We start from the raw sequence: 18,435 nt of genomic DNA on the forward strand, positions 1-18,435 counted from the left end.
ATACTAGGGGCACTCAGAAGGAATACCTTAGTTTTGACAAATTACCCCAAATAATCCTATCCTTTCAGGATCCATTCTACTTTAGGGAGCAACTGCCCCGTTCTATGCATTTGCCTGTCCATGGTTATTTACAATCTCAAGAGTGGAGCATTTGTGCACAGTGATCTGCAATCACTTCTTAGCAGCCTTTCCAGTTTCTCACAGCATCTCAGATTTCTAAAGTCTTTCTAAGGACCTGAGACATGTTTTATCTTTTATTAGCACAGAGAATACCTAAACCTTAATGCATATTATTTAAATCTATTAATAAATGCTTATCGAGTGCACCATCTATATATATGCATACATATACATACGTACGTACATATATATATATCCTATAAGATAAGTGACTTAAACAGTCACTTAAAAGGTTCCCGCAAAGGCATTGTCATTTGAGGATAAATATCTATAATGAAAGTATAAGCAAACAAAAAGAAGGCCAAAGAGCTAGCATTTTTGTTTTTCTCTGGCTTTATTGAGATATAATTGACATCTAACATTGTGTAAATTTAAGGTGTACAATGTAATGATTTGATATATGTATATATTGCAAAAGAATAACCATAATAAGGTTAGTTAAATTTATCACCCCACATCATTAACAAATTTTTTTGTTTGTGGTGAGGACTTTAAAGGTTTAGTTTCTGAGCAACTTCCAAATATACAATATAGTAGTTTAACTATAGTCACCATGCTGTACATACATCCCCAGGATTTATTTACCATACAACTAGAAGGTTGTACCCTTTGACCACCCTCACCTATCCTATCCCCCTACCACCACCACTCCTGCCCTGGTTCCTGGCAATTACCAAACTGTTCTCTTATTTCCGAGTTCAATTTTTTATTAAAAATTATTAGATTCCACATATAAATGCGATTATATAATATTTTTATTTGTCTGTCTGACTTATTTCACTTAGCATAAATACCCTCAAGATTCATCCATATTGATAAATGACAGGATTTCATTCTTTATGGCTGAATAATATTCCATTGTATATATACACATTTTCTTTATTCACTCATCCTTCAGTAGACACTTAGGTTATTTCTGTGTCTTGGCTATTGTAAATAATGACACAATGAGCATGAAAGTGCAGATATCTCTTCGAAATAGTGATTTCGTTTCCTTCAGCTATCTAGCCAGTAGAATTACTAGATCATATAGTAGTTCTGTTTTCAAATTTCTTTAGAATCTCCATACTGTTTTCCATAATGGCTGTACCAATTTACATTCTACCAACACTATATAAGGGTTTCCTTTTTCCCCACATCCTTGAGCTAGTATTTTTTCTTAACCCAAGTTTGCTCTATTTTACATTTTTTTGGAAGCCATCCAGAAGATTATTTGACATGTGGATTTATATTCAGTATAAATAATGACACATCTCATCTTATTATTCTGAGGTATTAGCCAATGATATTTACATATGTACATATTTATAAGTATATTGGGGATGTAGACGTAGGTACGGTGTATGATCAAAAACTGGAGAGAACTTTGTTGCAGGAAAAGAACATACAAAGGTTCAGTATGAGGACAGGAGACTCAGATACTTCTGCACTCTCCTTGCCTCTTCTCATCCTCTGCTAGATTGTAAACTGTTGGTGGGGCAAGGTGGGGCAGGCGTGTGGAGCAGGAATCATTTCTTTCCATTTGACTCCTCAAGCTTAGTAAGAAGCATATGTAGTGAGGAGCTGATAAATACTTAGTGCATGAAGAGTACTTTGGGGAGAATTTAAGGAGCAGGTGGCCAGTAGAGTCAAGTGCTATAAAAAGGTCAAAAAGATAGGAAATAAAAAAGAGTATGTTGGATTCAGCATTTGAGAGGACTTTGCTAACTACATAAGAGCAATTATCGAGGGTAGAGGCAAGACTGAGCTCATCAAGGAAGGAGAGAGTGAAGACAGTGACCACAGACTTTCAATAAGGTTGGATAACAAATGAAGGAGAGGGTTGGGGCAGCAGCTGGAGAGCAGTCTTTTAAGGGTGAGACGGATTAGATTCTTCTTATAAGGCTGAGAAGAACAGAACTGCAGAAAAAGAGAATTGCAGACACAAGAAAAAGAGAGACTAATTGATGGAGTTAGGTACTTGAGAAAAGTGAATGGAGATGAAAATCAGAACATGATGGAAAATTATCTTTGAGCAGAAGCAGGGACACCTCTTTCTCAGGGATTAGTAGAAAAAAGAGAAATGTGAGTTTAGATGTGCACAACCTTGTAGGGAGGGTTAAAGAACAATGAGTGAGCTTATACCTGATGGGAGTCAAAACCAGCTGATGGGAACAGAGGGTAGAGACTTTGAAACTGCAAAAACTGAGGTCTTGTTCTCTGCCTTCAAAGTGTATAACATTTATTTGGGTGAAATGGGAAGACAAGATATATGAATAATTGAGTTCACTGGGAAAAAATGCCAAGTACAAAGTAATGAAGTAGGTACTGGGGTGCCTAAAATTCACACAAGAGATGGAACAATAATTTGAGATTTAGTTGGTTAGGGAAGATATATTGGAGGAGTTGATGTTTTAAACTTGGTCTCAGAAGAGTGAAAGATTTTTCACTAGAGAAAAGAAAGGGAAAGGTTTTGGTTTCTCTCTCAAACCAGAAGTGGTACATTTGCATTAAATATATGGTTTAGCAACACATTTATGTCCAAGAATGAGCTTTATGAACTTGGTAGCAGTCCTTCCCTAGACCACTGCTTGCTTGGGCTAACCAGAGAATTTCTAACAGTATATTGGTTGTGATTCCTTAGTACTTTCTAAAGATTTTTCCTGGGTGAGCTTCTTAAGGAATTAGCCTTCTTCATAGCTCTAGCCATTAGCATGAGTCATAGCCGGAGCTCAAAAAAATTTATTGAACGGAGTTTTCCCACTCAGCCCTGGCGATTGGCCTGTCTTTAGTTCTGCTTTTGTATTCCAGTTAGCTTCTCTCAAGGCCCTTATTTCTGTCTACACATATCTTTTCTAGCTCTTTTCTTATCGTGTTTTGTCAGTCTTGTAACATGCCTATCTCTCCTACTGACTGGCAGCTACAGAATCCTTAAGGACCCATCACGAGCTTCCCTGGGAGAGTGGTTAGTTAAGATAATTCAATAAAAAACACAGAGACAGGTTTGTGGAAAATAGGGCAAGCTTTATGCACTGTTTCCATCTGAGATAGGGTAGGGTTCTACTCCCAAAGAAACTATTCTTAGTGTCGAAGGTGGCCTTTGGAAAGCTCAGACTTCATGGCTTCTGTGGAGCTTGTCGGTGGTGGGCCGCTGTGCTACATGGCCACAAGATGGCTCTAGAGCCCTTTGCAGTAAAAATGAACACACAAGGGCCTCTGGCACTGCTGCTTTCTGCTTACATCTTTTTACCCCCCTGTCTCAAACTCACTGGAAAGAAAGATGGCATTCTTTGTGGTTGTGTTGTTATTATGATATTTGAGCATATTCCAAGGTCTAAACAATTTTCATGAGGTTTAGAGTAAGCATCAGATTCTGTAAGTTCAGACTCACTTCTATGTGTGTTCATCATCTGTGTTTGCTTATGTGTATATGTGTGTGTATCTTTATATAATATCCTTTGATATCTATATTTATGTATGTACCAAATATTCACTGAGTGCTTACCATTTTAAGAATTTCACATAAATTATCTTCTTTTTTAAATTCAGGTATAATTGACATATATCATATTCAGGTGTACGACATAACAATTCAATATTTGTATATATTGTGAAATGAAAGCACAATAAGTCTAGTTAACATGTCACCATATGTTGTTCCAAAATTTTTTTCTTGTGTTGAGAACTTTTAAGATGTATTCTCTTAGCAACATTCAAATATACAATAAAGAAAATTAACTATATTCACCATGCTGTATTTTACATACACACGGCTTATTATCTATCTATCTATCTATCTATCTATCTATCTATCTATCTATCTATCTATCATCTATCTGTCTATATTATGGTGACATTGGTTAATGAAATACAGTAAGTTTCAGGTGTACAGTTTAACAGTAAGGCATGTACATATTGCATTGTGTGTTATAGCCCATAGTTAGATTTCTTTCTGTCACCACATATTTGACCCCTTTTACCACATCTATTTGTACCTTTCGATCCCCTTCACCAATTTCACCCACCCCAACCCCTGCCTCTGGCAACTACCAATCTGTTCTCTGTATCTCTGAGCTCTGTTTTTTATATTATTTTTTAGATTCCACATGTAAGTGAGATTATATAGTATTTGTCTTTCTCTGACTTATTTCAAATAGCATAATGCCCTCAAGAACCATCCATGTTATTATTTATGGCAAGGTTTTATTCTTTTTTATGGCTGAACAATATTCCATTGTGTATATGTTCCACCTTTTTTTAATTCATTTATCTGTTAGTACCCACTTAGGTTGTTTCCATATCTTGGCTATTGTAAATAATGCTTCAGTGAACATAGGGGTGCATATAACTTTTCAAATTAGTGTTTTCATTTTCTTTGGAAAAATACCCAGAAGTGGGATTGCTAGATAATATAGTAGTTCTATTTTTAATTTTTTTGAAGATTCTCCATACTGTTTTCTATAGTGGCTGCACCAATTTACAATCCCACTAACAGCATACAAAGGTTCCCTTTTCTCCACATCCTCGCCAACACTTAGTATTTCTTGTCTTTTTGATAATAACTATTCTAAGAGGTTTGAGGTTATATAAATTATCTTATTTAATCCTTATAAAAACCCTTGAAAATATGTACTGTTATCATTTTAGAAATGAAATTGAGGCTTAGAGAGGATAAATAACCTGCTTAAGGATACAAAGCCTTTTTGCTCTTTACAACCACAATATAATTCCTCTCATGGTTCCTTTAACTTTCACAGCAAATTTGTGAGTTTAAAATATATTCATATAGAAATAGAGCAGTTTATAATCAATAGAAAGGGAAGACGTTCTCCATGACTAAAATGTTTGTCTTTGGTTCCTGACCTGTTGATTATTAGTTTTCATGAGTGCGGGAATCTTGTTCTTAATGAAGGTAGACATATCACACCCAAACTCCCACTATTGCTGAAGAATAACTGTGATCTATGAAGGTCACTGAAGGAAGGCTGCTTCCCTAAATAGCTTTAACAACCCCACTTAAAATTCAGACATTACTTAAAGCAGGAGTCCCCAACTCCCTAGCTGTTGACTCGGGTAGTGGCCTGTTAGGGACAGTGGTGAGTGAAGCTTCATTTGTATTTGCAGCCGCTCCCCAGCATTAGCATCACCGCCTCAGCTCCATCTCAGATCATCAGGCATTAGATTTTCGTAGGAGCATTTATAGGGTATTATGCTAAGTGAAATAAGTTAGGCAAGGAAAGACAAATAGCATGTGCTTTCACTTATATGTGGCATCTAAAAAAACAAAACCAACCAACAAACAAAACAAAACACAGACTCAGAAACAGAGAACAAAGTAATGGTTGCCAAAAGGAGTAGATAGAGGGATGGTTGCAAAGGGGAAAGGGAATATAGTCACTAATACTGTGATAAGTTAGCACGGTGACAGATGATTACTAGAATTAGTGGGGTGATCACATTGTAAGGTATAAAAATGTCAAATCACTATGTTGTATACCTGAAACTAATATAACCAATATACATACTATTGTACACCAACTATACTTAAAAAAAGGAATCGTGAGTTGGGACATCGTGAGACGATCGCTCATATGATCCTTTTATTCCTGTTGCCATAGCTAAATACTCTGTGAGTTTAAAATATATTCATACAGAAATAAGAGCAGTTTGTAATCAATGGAAAGGAAAGAAGATCCCTGACTAAAATGTTTTTCTCCGGTTCCTGACCTGTTGATTATAAGTTTTCACGACTATGGGAATCTTATACTTAATCAAGGTAGACATCACCCAGACATACAATGATTGTGCTAATGTGTAAACTGGACTATAGCAGTCATAGGTTCATGGTCTAGAAAGTGAGAAAATAACTTAACCTATTTTTTAAGATAGTTGTCAAGATTAAATGAGATAATGAATTGAAGTGTATGGCACATAGAAAGTATTCAATGAATTATCACTGGATAATAATGGATGGTACTGTCGGATGAAGGCAAGGAAGTGGTAGAAGGGGGGAGAAAAGGACGATGAAAAGGGGAAAGATCAGATAGACTGAGGGGCGGAGGAGAAGAGGCCCTCAGTTGCATCGATAAGCTGAAAAAACTGTTAGTTCCTCAGTCCTGATTACAATCAGCCACAAAATCTTGAAAGTTCTGGCAGGAGATTTAGAAATTATCTAATTTAACCATGTTACATGTAAGAAAAAGGATTTCTGGTTCTTACCCAAGGTCAGCTAGTGGCAGCTCCAGGGCTAGAGTCCAGGACTTCTGACTTCGTTTCTGGTATTGCTACTACGACTGTTCACATTGCTCTATGTTAATCAGGATATTTGCAAACGTGAGACTGAGATAGTTTTTTTTTTTTCTGTATTATATGAGCTCACTTTAAGGCCTTCAGTTGCTAAAATATAATGCCATATGGAATTGGCAAGGGCAAAGTGTTATAACTTTAAATCAAAAGGACAACTTACACAGAGACTTAGTTCTCCTTGGCATAGTATCCTGAAGTTCATGGTGCATTCAGTATGTGTCTTCCCAGAAAGGCTACGTGTAATGTGATTTTTTTTTCCCATTATGAGAGAATTATTGCTTCTTTTGTGTGTGACCTCTTCAAGATGCTTCCTATTATCTTTATTTATGATATAACCTACAGAGACTTATTTCTCAGTAGGCTCCCAAATATGAATAGCAGTAACTTGATTTTATGGGCTACTATACTTTCAGTAGAGTTATGCTTTCTGAGCCTTCCTTAGAGAAAAATCTTATGTAGGTATATTAGCATCTATCTTTTATGTACACAGCTATGAGACAAAAGAAAGTAAGTGGTTCTTCAAGTTTCAGAGGCTTCCAAATATATGGTGATAGAAGGAAATTTAACTTTGGGTAGTGAACACACAATGCAATATACATATGACATATTATTGAATTGTACATTTGAAACCTATATAATTTTATTAACCATTGTCACTCTAGTAAATTTAATTTAAAAAATTACAGGGAAAAATTTCATTTGTAGTCCTAGTCATAGAGTAGCTTTACCATTTTCTTGCTTAATTCTTTTTTTGTTATTTCCATCTTTTATTTATTTATTTATTTATTTATTTATTTATTTATTTATTTGGAATTTTAGAACCATATGGGATTAAAAAAATTAATTAGTTTATGGTGACAATGGTTAACGAAATCTAAGTTTCAGCTGTACATTTTAACAGTAAGGCATATATATTTTTACACTGTATGTTCATCTCCCATAGTTAGATTTCTTTCTGTCACCACATATTTGACCCCCTTTACCACATTTACCTCCCGCCTCCCTCTACCCCTTACCCTCTGGTAACCACTAGTCTATAGTCGATGTTCATGAGTCTCTGTTTTTCCTATTCATTTGTTGCTTTTAGGTTTATATCCCACATATAAGTGATATCATGTGATTTTCAACTTTTTCTAACTGGGTTATTTCGCTTAGCATGATATCTCGAGGTCCATCCATGTTGTCATAAATGGCAGTATTTCATCTCTTCTTATGGCTGAGTAATATTCCATTGTATATATGTACCACAGCTTCTTTATCCAATCATCTATTGTAGGACACTTCATTTGGTTCCATGTCCTGGCCACTGTGAATAATGTTGTTGGTTAATTTTTATATGTTGCTAATGAGATTTTTCATTTCAGTACTCAAAAAGTATCTTTTAAAAAAGATTGTGTCAATCTGAGCATCAAAGTTAGTAATGATAGTAATGGATTATAATTCATTGAATAAAATTAGAATCCATGGATCCATATTGACAGACTAAATAAGTAAATAAGGGAGAAAGAAAGGCCCTTAGAGTAAAATGTTAACTAATAAATGCAGAAGGAATGATAGAGTTTAAAAATCACTATTTGACAATCATTATAGTCATCAATTATTCAGACAAGAGTCATCAATTATTATAAGAAACAGGATATTCACATAACTTCAAATAATCTCCCCATAAGTTAGTTATTAATTACAGGGGAAAATAGTATCTTTATAGTAGAGAAACTTGGAGGACATGTTCAAGACTTTGTGATCAAAGTTAACATCATCAATATGAGAACAAGTCACAGCCACCTGCTATCTGATAGCATCAATGAGAAGAACACAGTATTCTTGACACCTATGCATAACCTGAATCTAATGAAGTATCAGACAAACCCATATTGAGGGACATTCTATAAAATAAGTGGCCCTCTCCCTTCGAAATGTCAAATTTAGGAAGGACAAAGAAAGACTCATTAAGACTGATCCAGATGAAGGAAGGCTGAAGAGACATGCCTACTGAAATGCAACAAGTGGTCTTGGATGGGATCCTGGACGTACAAAATTCTTACTACAAAGGACAAGTAGGACAGCGAGTGAAATCTGAATAAAGTCTGTGGGTTGGGTAACAATAACAACAACAACAAATAAAAAATAGAAAAGATTGTCTCTTCACTCTCACTCTCATATATACTCATCAACATGGGTGAAGACAAAAATTGGAACTACGATAATGCCATTTTAAAACATTATATTTATTATGGCTTCCAATGAAAGAAGTGTATATTTATTGCATGAGTGTGGAAATTACAGAACAGAAAGAAGAAAATAAGGATGAACGGTAATTTCATCACCAAGTGGAGGTAACCTGTTAAGAATTTGGTGTATGCCTTCCCAGACAAAGATTAGTTAGCTATCTAACTGATAGACATCAGTCATATGGATACTGTAACATGTGAGTAGGATTACATTAGGCATTGCTGCTTTCTAGCCAAGTAATCATTACTCAATTTCCTGGACTCTCAAGGCAATATCTTATTAAAAGGAGGTGTGTTCTAACAGGAAAATGTGGTGCGTGTATAAAGCAGAGAGAGCTTTCTTTCTGAGGAAAAGCTTTGGACATGTTACTGTCTCTTTGGGTTCCAGAGGGATCTTGCTGATGTGGGGTTCAGAGATATGAATGTGTTTGGGTGGATGAAACTAAGAGACACTGTGTAAAGGAGGAAGAGGAAGGAAAACACTAGCTTTCTTGATAAGCCAGGATAATGTTTAAGTGGAACTGAGTATGCTGATTCAGTTTTTGTTCTTTAACCTACTGAAACAGCTGTTTTCATCAGTGGTGCCATTAAAAAACCCTCTAAGTTGCCAGTTTTTGCCTTTCCGAACAACACTACGTTAAACATCCTTGTACTGATATTTTTACTCACTGTCATTTTTATTTCTATGTGATAGATATCCAAGCATGAGATTGCTGGGTTGGAGGCAGTATGTATTTTAAGTTTAATCGTAATGACAGACTCCTTCTTAAAAACACTCTTAATAATTTACATTCCTGCTAACAATGCCTTTTTGTGATGCCCCCACCAATAGTAGGCTTTACTAAACAAAAAAAATTGCTAATCTGAGATCTGTCTATCTTGTCTATCTATGGATATACACGTGCATATTCAAAATATGGCTACTTTAAATTATTTTTCTCTAACTACCTGCAAGTTCAAGCAAATCTTTATAGATTACTTGTTATTTCTTCACTGAGTTTGTTAGAGTAACTTTTGCAATGTAACGCTATGTTTTTATAAAGTCAGATAAATCTATCTTTTAAAAAAAACTTATTTATAATGATACATATAGTCTAAAATTTTCCTGTTTTTAATAACTTAATTATATATTTAAGTATTTAATTCAGTTTGAATTTATTTTTATATATTGTGAGAGATAGGAATATAATTTTATTTTCTTTCAGATGAGCGGTCATTTGTGTCAACCCGTTCTTTCCTCACAGAATTTAAATATCATCATTTTCGTAATTAAGTTCCATATATAGTGATATCTATTTGGGTTCAGCTTTTTTACGTTTCACTGACCATTCATCCTTTAGCATGCCAATAACAAATTGATCTGAATACAATGGCTTAATAACATGCTTAAAAACCAACTGTTTTGTTGGCTCCCCTGACTTCTTTCCCTCTGTCAGAGGCAATAATTAAATAACTTAGAGATTCCTATTTTACATAGAATTTTACATTAATATTCCATTATGGTAGATGATGATTTAGCTTTTTTTTGTCTCCCATCCCCACCACATATTGACCTACTTGTCCCTCCTTCCCTCAATATAGATGCATATTGTTATTTTGGTTAGATAAATATTCACTAATTAGATTATTGTAAGTCTATAACTATGTTCACAGCTGAGGTCTTTAATATACTATGATTTCTTTTCCTTTCTTATAATACAATTTATTATTTTTTCAGGGATTAATAGGGTTCTGATTTTTCGTTTGTTGATTGCTCAGTTTTTAATATACTTACTGTTAATTCACTTTTGAAGTTGGCACCAATTGTCTAAATCTCCTCCCAAGATGTTCTGATGCATCAGATATTCTGTTCTTTGGAGGAAGCTAGATGTTTTTTGATTGCTTCAAGCTGGGCTGTTGTCTCTATGACCAATGCACAAATATTTTCTAGAGATCTCCCATCACCAATATCTGGAGATTCTATTTTACTTTCTCTCTCCTGTATTTAATTGCCTCTTAACTGTATCTTTAAGGTTTCTTCTTTTTTGGTTAATTAGTTCATAGAGGTTGAACATGTCCTTCAATAGATTCCTGAGAGAGGGCACAAGAAACAAATTAACAGTTTGATTGTATGAAAAAATCTTAATTTTATCCTCACACTGGTAGTTTGGCTGTGTATAGAATTTGAGGTTGGATATTATTTTTCTTCAGAATTTTGAAAGCACTACTCCATTGTTTTCTAGCTTTTGGTATTGCTTTGAGAAGTCCAAAGTCATCCAAAATCCTTATGTTTTGTATATGACTTGCTTTTTCTATGTAGAAACTTTTTAGTCTTTGATTATTCCTAGTATTTTGAAATTTCACAATTATGTGACTTCCTGTGGGCCTATTTTCATCCCGTGTCCTAGCACATTTTTGGACATTTGCAATATGGGAGCTGACCGAGAAGGCCTGAAAGCTCCCCTCAGCTTGACTAAGCTTCCATTAGGCTTTTCTTCCAGGCCTCTGATCTCCCCTTTCTTAGAGCATTTACTTTAGAAAACTTGTAATTGTAAATTCTTTCAATGCTCCTTTGAGATGTAAGTATTTAGAAGAGCCTCTTAACAGTTTTGCATCCCTCAGTTGTCTTTCTCAAGGACCTGGGAACCATCCCTTTGAAATATAATTAAGATAGATATATATAATCTATCTATCTATCTATCTATCTATCTAATCAATCAATATAATCAATAAAGATAGTACCCCTCTCTTAGATTCTCTGTGGGAGAGTAGGAGCCTAACTTTAGTGGGCAGCATGCTCCAAGTTATAAAACTACCTCCTGTCATATAGATATAAGAAAATTTACTTTTCCTTTGGGTAAGGCCAATTAGCAAACAAAAGTAGCCTATGATCCCCTAAACTCAGCTTTTAAACTACCCATTATTTCAGTGGAGTTGAGTTAGACTTAGTTTTGGTGTCTGTCCCCTATTGCAATAATCTGAATTAAGTTTCTTTGGCTGTTTAACTTTGTCTGGTACAAACTTGGCTTTGAAAGAGCTTACATCTTTTTATTCTGGGAAATTTTCTCAACTCTTTGCTGATGCTTCCCTCCTCACTCTTTTCCTTGTTTTGCTTTCATGGTCCTACTTTTTTCATGGCCCAAACTTTTTGTTGTTTGTTTTATCCTGTGGCTCTGCCATCCCTGAAGGCCTTAGAATCCTCCTTTGGATCTCTGAATCTGGCCAACAGATAGAACAAGAGAGGGGGGATCACACCGGGAGATTTTTATGGGCCAGACCTAGAACTGGTATACATCATGACAATCATATTCTATTGGCCAAACTCAATTATATATGGTCACATATAAATGTAAGGAAAGTTGGAGAAATATAGTCTAGAATGTGCCTAGGAGGAGGAGAAGAAGGGTTTTGTGAACATAAAGAGACGTCTATGCTTGTTTGCTCTGTTAGCCACTTGGGGTCTGTCTCATATTCCTCCAATGCAATTCCTCTACTCCTCTCCAAGGTGGACAACCCTCTGGTCACTGCATCCAGTTTCAAGTTTGGGATTTCTGTGCGATATGCAGTCCCTCTGTAAGGGCTAGATGTGACCCCTTGTGAACCACTGGCATGTGAAAGAGGAAGAAAAATTATCTGTTTAGTGATGGTGGGGCATGGACAGGATAAACACAAAGAATACTTTATTTAGAAAAGGAAAAGATGGAAAACATACTGTAGTATTTAGTCCATAGTTTCTGAAATTCTATTAAGTGAGCATTGTAAAGGCTTCCTAACCTGGAGGTGAGAGAAATTTCTTGCTTGGCACCGATTCTGCTTTTGGAGAGAAATTTCCTTGATTATTGTTCCTCATGGCCCTTGACTCTTCTTCTGGGGGGTTCTTTCTTGTCCATTATCCTTATGCTCACATCAGACATAGACTGTGGTGAGTATGCCTTCTTTGGGAGTGTATGTAGCTTTCATTGTCCCTTCTTTCCTAAAAAGTTGTATTAATACTTTTCCAAACCAAGCTTCTTTAAACCAGCCTCATGACTTCTCTGTCAGTTCTACCAAAATTTTGATACTCTATTGCTTTCAATACATTCCTTATGCTGGTTACCACTCACATAGATTTTTCCCTAAACATAATTCTTAAGCTTTCCCTGTTTATTTCTTCACTCTCATATCTCTCAACTTAAGAGTGGCTACTTTGAGTTGTGGCTTGGTTGGGAAGGTGGCACCCTTATTTTGATATTTGCCACAGGGCTGAGCCGCTTTGCTTGACTGAATTGTCTCATTGAACTTTGTTGCTTAAAGTGTTTTAAGCAAATAAGAGACAGAGTTTCCAATCCTGCTGAGCATTTTGATCTTGGGCTCTCTCCCTTCTCTTCCATTATTGCTTGAAAACCCTGAGTTCACAAAACCCTGAGCTCATCTCTTTCATGTAATACCTTGCTAAAGACAGGCAATAATAGCCAACACATATGATCTCTAACCCTTTCTAACCATTTGCCCTAGAGCTACAGATTCGTAGGCAGTGGCCTGTCTTTCAAGTTATCACAGGTAGTGGTTTTATTAAATGTTTTGCTTGATATTACAGGGGTCTCTAGCCTTTCAGACTTTCATGTTGTTTTACTCGAACTCCATGTCAACCTCACATATTTTGGTTTGTTGTTGTTGTTGTCTTGTTTGTTATAAAAGCTCCCCACTTCAGGGTAATAGGTTTTATATAAGTTAGGACAAAGGCTATTAGCTGTTATAACTAACTCTCAAATCATAATGGCTTGACACAATAAAAGTTTGTACTTTGCTTACTCAAAGTCTAATGTGATTTTCAGCAGGTAGATTTCTATGTGGTTGTTTAGGGAACCAGGTTATTTATTTATTTAGACCAAAATGTATTCATCCAACAGAGCTACATGGATATAGCTTTGTGCTTTTAGATAATAGCCACTTGAGAAAAACCTGATCTTTCTCCCAACTCTTGCATTCAACCTGTATTCTCATGCTGAGAAACAAAGGGACATCCACCTACATTGTTATCTTCATTCCTCTACCTTTGAGGAGCTGAGTGGGGGAAAATTGGCCTATGAGTAGAGAAATTGCATTGCCATGTAGTGAGGACAATAAAAGCGATGAGAACAAAGCACTGGAGAGGAGAGGTATGAGCACTAACTGCCAGAATGATACTGTCCTCTCAGAACTCGTGTTCACTTTAAATGCAGAAAAGTCTAAAGAAAACTATTGCCATTCAGAAAAGAGAGAGTTCAACAGGAATGCAGGTTGTCATATTATATAAGTTCAGGGGACATCATTCATAATTATCTGAGTGAATAGTGTTCCCTGGAATTGTGAGACAGAAGAGTGGTGTCAGAAAGGTATAGCACAGTTAACAATTGGCTTTTTTTGTAATCTTGAAACAGTTCTACCTACTTTATTGGACAGGTAAACCTGTTCTTGCAAGTTAACGAAGATCCTTTTGAACTTAAGAAAGTTTTATAGATTTTTCTCCAGCTTTATTGAGATGTAATTGACATATAACATTGTGCAAGTATATGGTATACAGTGCGTTGATTTGATACACTTATATAATGCAGATGATTACTACCATAGCAGTAGCCAACACCTCCATCACATCCCATAATTACCATTTCTTTTTTTGTGCTGAGAACGTTTAAGAGCTACTCCCTTAGCAACTTTCAAGTATATTTTACAGTATTATTAACTATAATCACTGTGCTGTACATTAGATCCAAAGAACTTATTCATCTTGTAACTGGAGGTTATACTCTTTGACTAACTTCTCCCCATCTCCACCACCCCCTAGCCCTGGTAATCAGCACTCTATTCTCTGTATCAGTGAGTTTGGCTTTTTTAGATTCCACATCTAAGTGATATACAATATTTGTTTTTCTCTGGTCTGACTTATTTCACCTTAAGGAGCCAGTTTATTTCAATTTATTGCTTCAAAATTTATACTGGATCCATTGTACCTGGTTGGCCACAAGGGGAGAAATGTGTGAGAGATTTTGATGAGAGAAACACATTACTCTCATCCACATTCTGATAGCTGGAATTCAGTTGTGTGACCATACTTCATTGCAAGGAAGGCTGGCAAATGTAGTCCAGCTGTGTTCCTGGAAGGAAAGGGAACTGGTTTTGCTGAAAAACCTACATCTTTTGTTTTACCTTCTCTAGAGACGGAACCTCCAATCTTCTGCCGGGGTGTGATAAGGACAGTTTCCTCCCTGTACTAATTGGAAGTGAGATCTGTTTATATATTGCAAATTTGAGATATAATAGACAAATAACATCCCTGCCACGTGGGGCTGCAGGATGGGCTCCACGGCTGCCCAAGTTCTCTGTCTAGGCTTTTTGGAGGAGGCCGTTAAGATGTGACCATCAGTTGACTCACAAGCTGGACCTGGGCAATTGGAAGCTCCTCATCCCTTCCCTTGTCCTTGCAGTGTGCATTCTGCTTGCTTTCCCTGCTCCCAAAAGCTGCTTCCAAGATACAGCCTTGAGATAGAAATGCAGTTATTGAGGCTATCTGAACTGGGTATGTGACTCAACCCAGTTAAGGCCTCTGTATCAGCGGTCCCCATCCTTTTTGGCACCAGGGACCAGTGCTCCTGTGAGAATCTAGTGCCAGATGATCTGAGGTGGAGCTGAGGTGGTGATGCTAGCTCTGGGGAGTGGCTGCAAATATGGATGAAGCTTCACTTGCTTGTCTGCCACTCACTTCCTGCTGTATGGCCAGTTCCTAACAGATCACGGACTGGTACTGGTCCGCAGCCTGGGGGTTGAGGACCCCTACTCTGTATAATCTTTTTAAGATTCTAGAGGGCAGGTGCAGAAATCTATTCATCTTGCAGCTGTCCAAGACAAACCTCATAAGTTCCCTGTTTATTAAACATCTGCCAATATGGAGTAATCTGCCTCTTCTGTCTCTCCCTACCCTTTGTATATGGGGATGGGATCCATATTACACCTGAGAAGCCCCCAAGGAAAGATTGTGAAGCAACAAGGCTTCAAGAACAGGTGGGACTGGAGGCTAATCCCAGCAGTTGGGCGAGCTGTGAGTTCGTTTCCCTGACTGGGTGGGTCCACTGAATGAGCTCTAGGGCAGGAATATCTAGCTCATTGCCTGGGGATCTAAATCTGGCAGAACTGACAACTGAGCTCCCTGTCTAGACAAGACCATCAGCTTGGCTTTGCAGATAGGCAGAGCAACTGGCTGGGACCTCTGCTCAGGTGCGGTAGTGAAGAGGAATGTAGTCCTGTGAGATCTGAGCACTGGTTGCTGTAAGCTCTGCCCGCTTCTCTGTCTTTCTCTGATCCCCAGTGGTCTCGCACTGCCAAATCTCCCAGTGATCCCTGTGAGGTGAGACCTGAGTGGGCTTCCTGAGAAACTCCTGCAATGCTAGGGCAGCTGAATGTCTACTGTGGGATCTCCCCCACCCCCCAACTGGAGAAATCACAGGCCCAGAGAGGTCCTCTCGGTGTAGTGCTGTGCCAGCCTAGGGGAGGAGAAATGCAGTCACAGTGAAACCACTCCTCTTACCCTTTTAATATGGCCCTTTTCCATCTCTGTAGCCCGGGTTCTGGGATTTTCACAGTGGTGTCTTGTCTATGGATAGTTGGTAGTTGGTCTTCTGGGGGACTGAAGTTGGGAATGACCTATGGAACCATCTTGATGTTGTTGCCTCCTCTAGCTGTTTCTTAAATAGATTTTCAACCAATTCATTTTACTCTGGTTTCCCATTCAACTCTTTTCCCAGAGATATATGTTATCGCCAGTTCTGATCCTCTGGGGATTTTACAATATAAGCTGGTTTGTTCTTGGCTTTCCACAACACTGGCATGGCTTCATTTTCTCAGGTCTGATACATGGTTTATAAAACATCTATCTGCTTTCTAGCTTCCAAAATTTTGTGGCTTTATGCACTCTTTCATTCTCCCTGTCAATGTAGTTTTGAGATGTAAAATAAATTCCCTGTGAATTCATTTTTGTAAGACTTTAGGAAAGAGCAGGAGTAAATGTGTGTTTAATTCCCTATCTTTTTTTTCCTTTTTATAATTTTCTTGGATAACACTTTCCATCTTTAGAGTGAGTGGTTAAATGCATTTTGATATATTAATAGGATAGATATGAATCCAGTAAAAAGAATGTTAACTCCTTTCCATGCAACTTGGAGGGATTTTCAATGTATTGTGTTAAAGGAAAACCAGAGCTGGACCATAGTTAAAGCAATAAAAACAGATTTTATTAAAGAACTCTTGCAATAAGGGAATATTCCAAATACAGCATGGATAAGTGGAAATTTATAGCTGAGGAGCAGAGTGGGAGTCCGAGGATGGAAAATTACTAAAAGGAAACATTAGGAGTAAGGCGGGGATTCTGGCTAAACCAACTTGACAGGATTCTCACTGAAGGCAGGCCAGGGTGATCAGATATTTAGGATGGGGAATGAGGAATTTGATCACATATCCCATATTATATATGACCTCCTCCAAGGGTGTGAATTTGATCTAAACCGACCTAGCGGGATTCGTGCTAGAACTGGGTGATGCAGATCTGACAGGGGAGACACTGAAGCCCAAGGTCGAATCCTGGATTAGAAGACGGCTTAGAGGAGCCTAACTAAAGTTTGATGAAGGAAAGGGTCTTTGTCAACTGTTAAATGACTAAATAAAGGTATGTGTGTGTAAAACGTAAGATATAACTGCAGAAAAGGATTTTCTGGAAAGAGAATTTTGGTTACCTGGCTGGGGAGAGGAGGCATGTGTTTGAGAGAAGTAGGAGAAAATCCCTTCAAGTTGCATGGAAAGGAGTTAACATTCTTTTTACTGGATTCATATCTATCCTATTAATATATCAAAATGCATTCAACCACTCACTCTAAAGATGGAAAGTGTTATCCAAGAAAATTATGTAATTTTGGTTACCTGGCTGGGGAGAGGAGGCATGTGTTTGAGAGAAGTAGGAGAGTGGAGACCGGAGGCAAGTAAAATAAAAGTAAATTATATAAAGAAAGAAGTCAATGAAAATAGTGTTTGTCACATATAGTAGTCCTCTATTACTTGCAGTTTCACTCTCTTCATTTTATTTACCTGTGATAAACCTGGTCGAAAAATATTAAACAGAAAATTCCAGAAATAAACAATTTATAAATTTTAAATTGAATGCTGTTCTGAGTAGTGTGATGAAATCTTGAGCTTTACTGATTTGTTCCATTCAAGATGTGAATCATCCCTTTTCCAGCATATCCATTCTGTATGTGCTACCTGACCGTTAGTCTATTTGTAGTGGTCTCAGTTATCAGATTGACTGTCATATTATTGAATTCCTTTGTTCAAGTAACCCTTATTTTACTTAATCATAGTCCCAAAGTGCAAGACTAGTGATACTGGCAATTTGGATATGCCAAAGAAAAGCTATGAAGTGCTTCCTTTAACAGTACAATAGGATATGTTGAGAGAGAAGAAGAGAGAGAGACCACATTAACATAACTTTTATTACAGTATATTGTTATGTGTTTTATTTTATTTTTAGTTGTTATCAATCTCTTATGGTACCTAATTTATAGATTAAACTTTATTATAGGTATATAACACAACACAGTGTACATAGGACTTAATACTATCATGACTTTAGGTATCCCTGTGGATAAGGGGGACTACGGTAATTCCATTTATTTAAAATTTACTCTCTCTCTCTCAATTTCTCTCTCTCTCTCTCTCTCTCTCTCTGTCTCTATATATATATATATATATACTATAT

This window comes from Pteropus medius, unplaced genomic scaffold, assembly GCF_902729225.1.
Source record: "Pteropus medius unplaced genomic scaffold, Ma_sr-lr_union100, whole genome shotgun sequence".
In the NCBI taxonomy this organism is placed as follows: Eukaryota; Metazoa; Chordata; class Mammalia; order Chiroptera; family Pteropodidae; genus Pteropus; species Pteropus medius.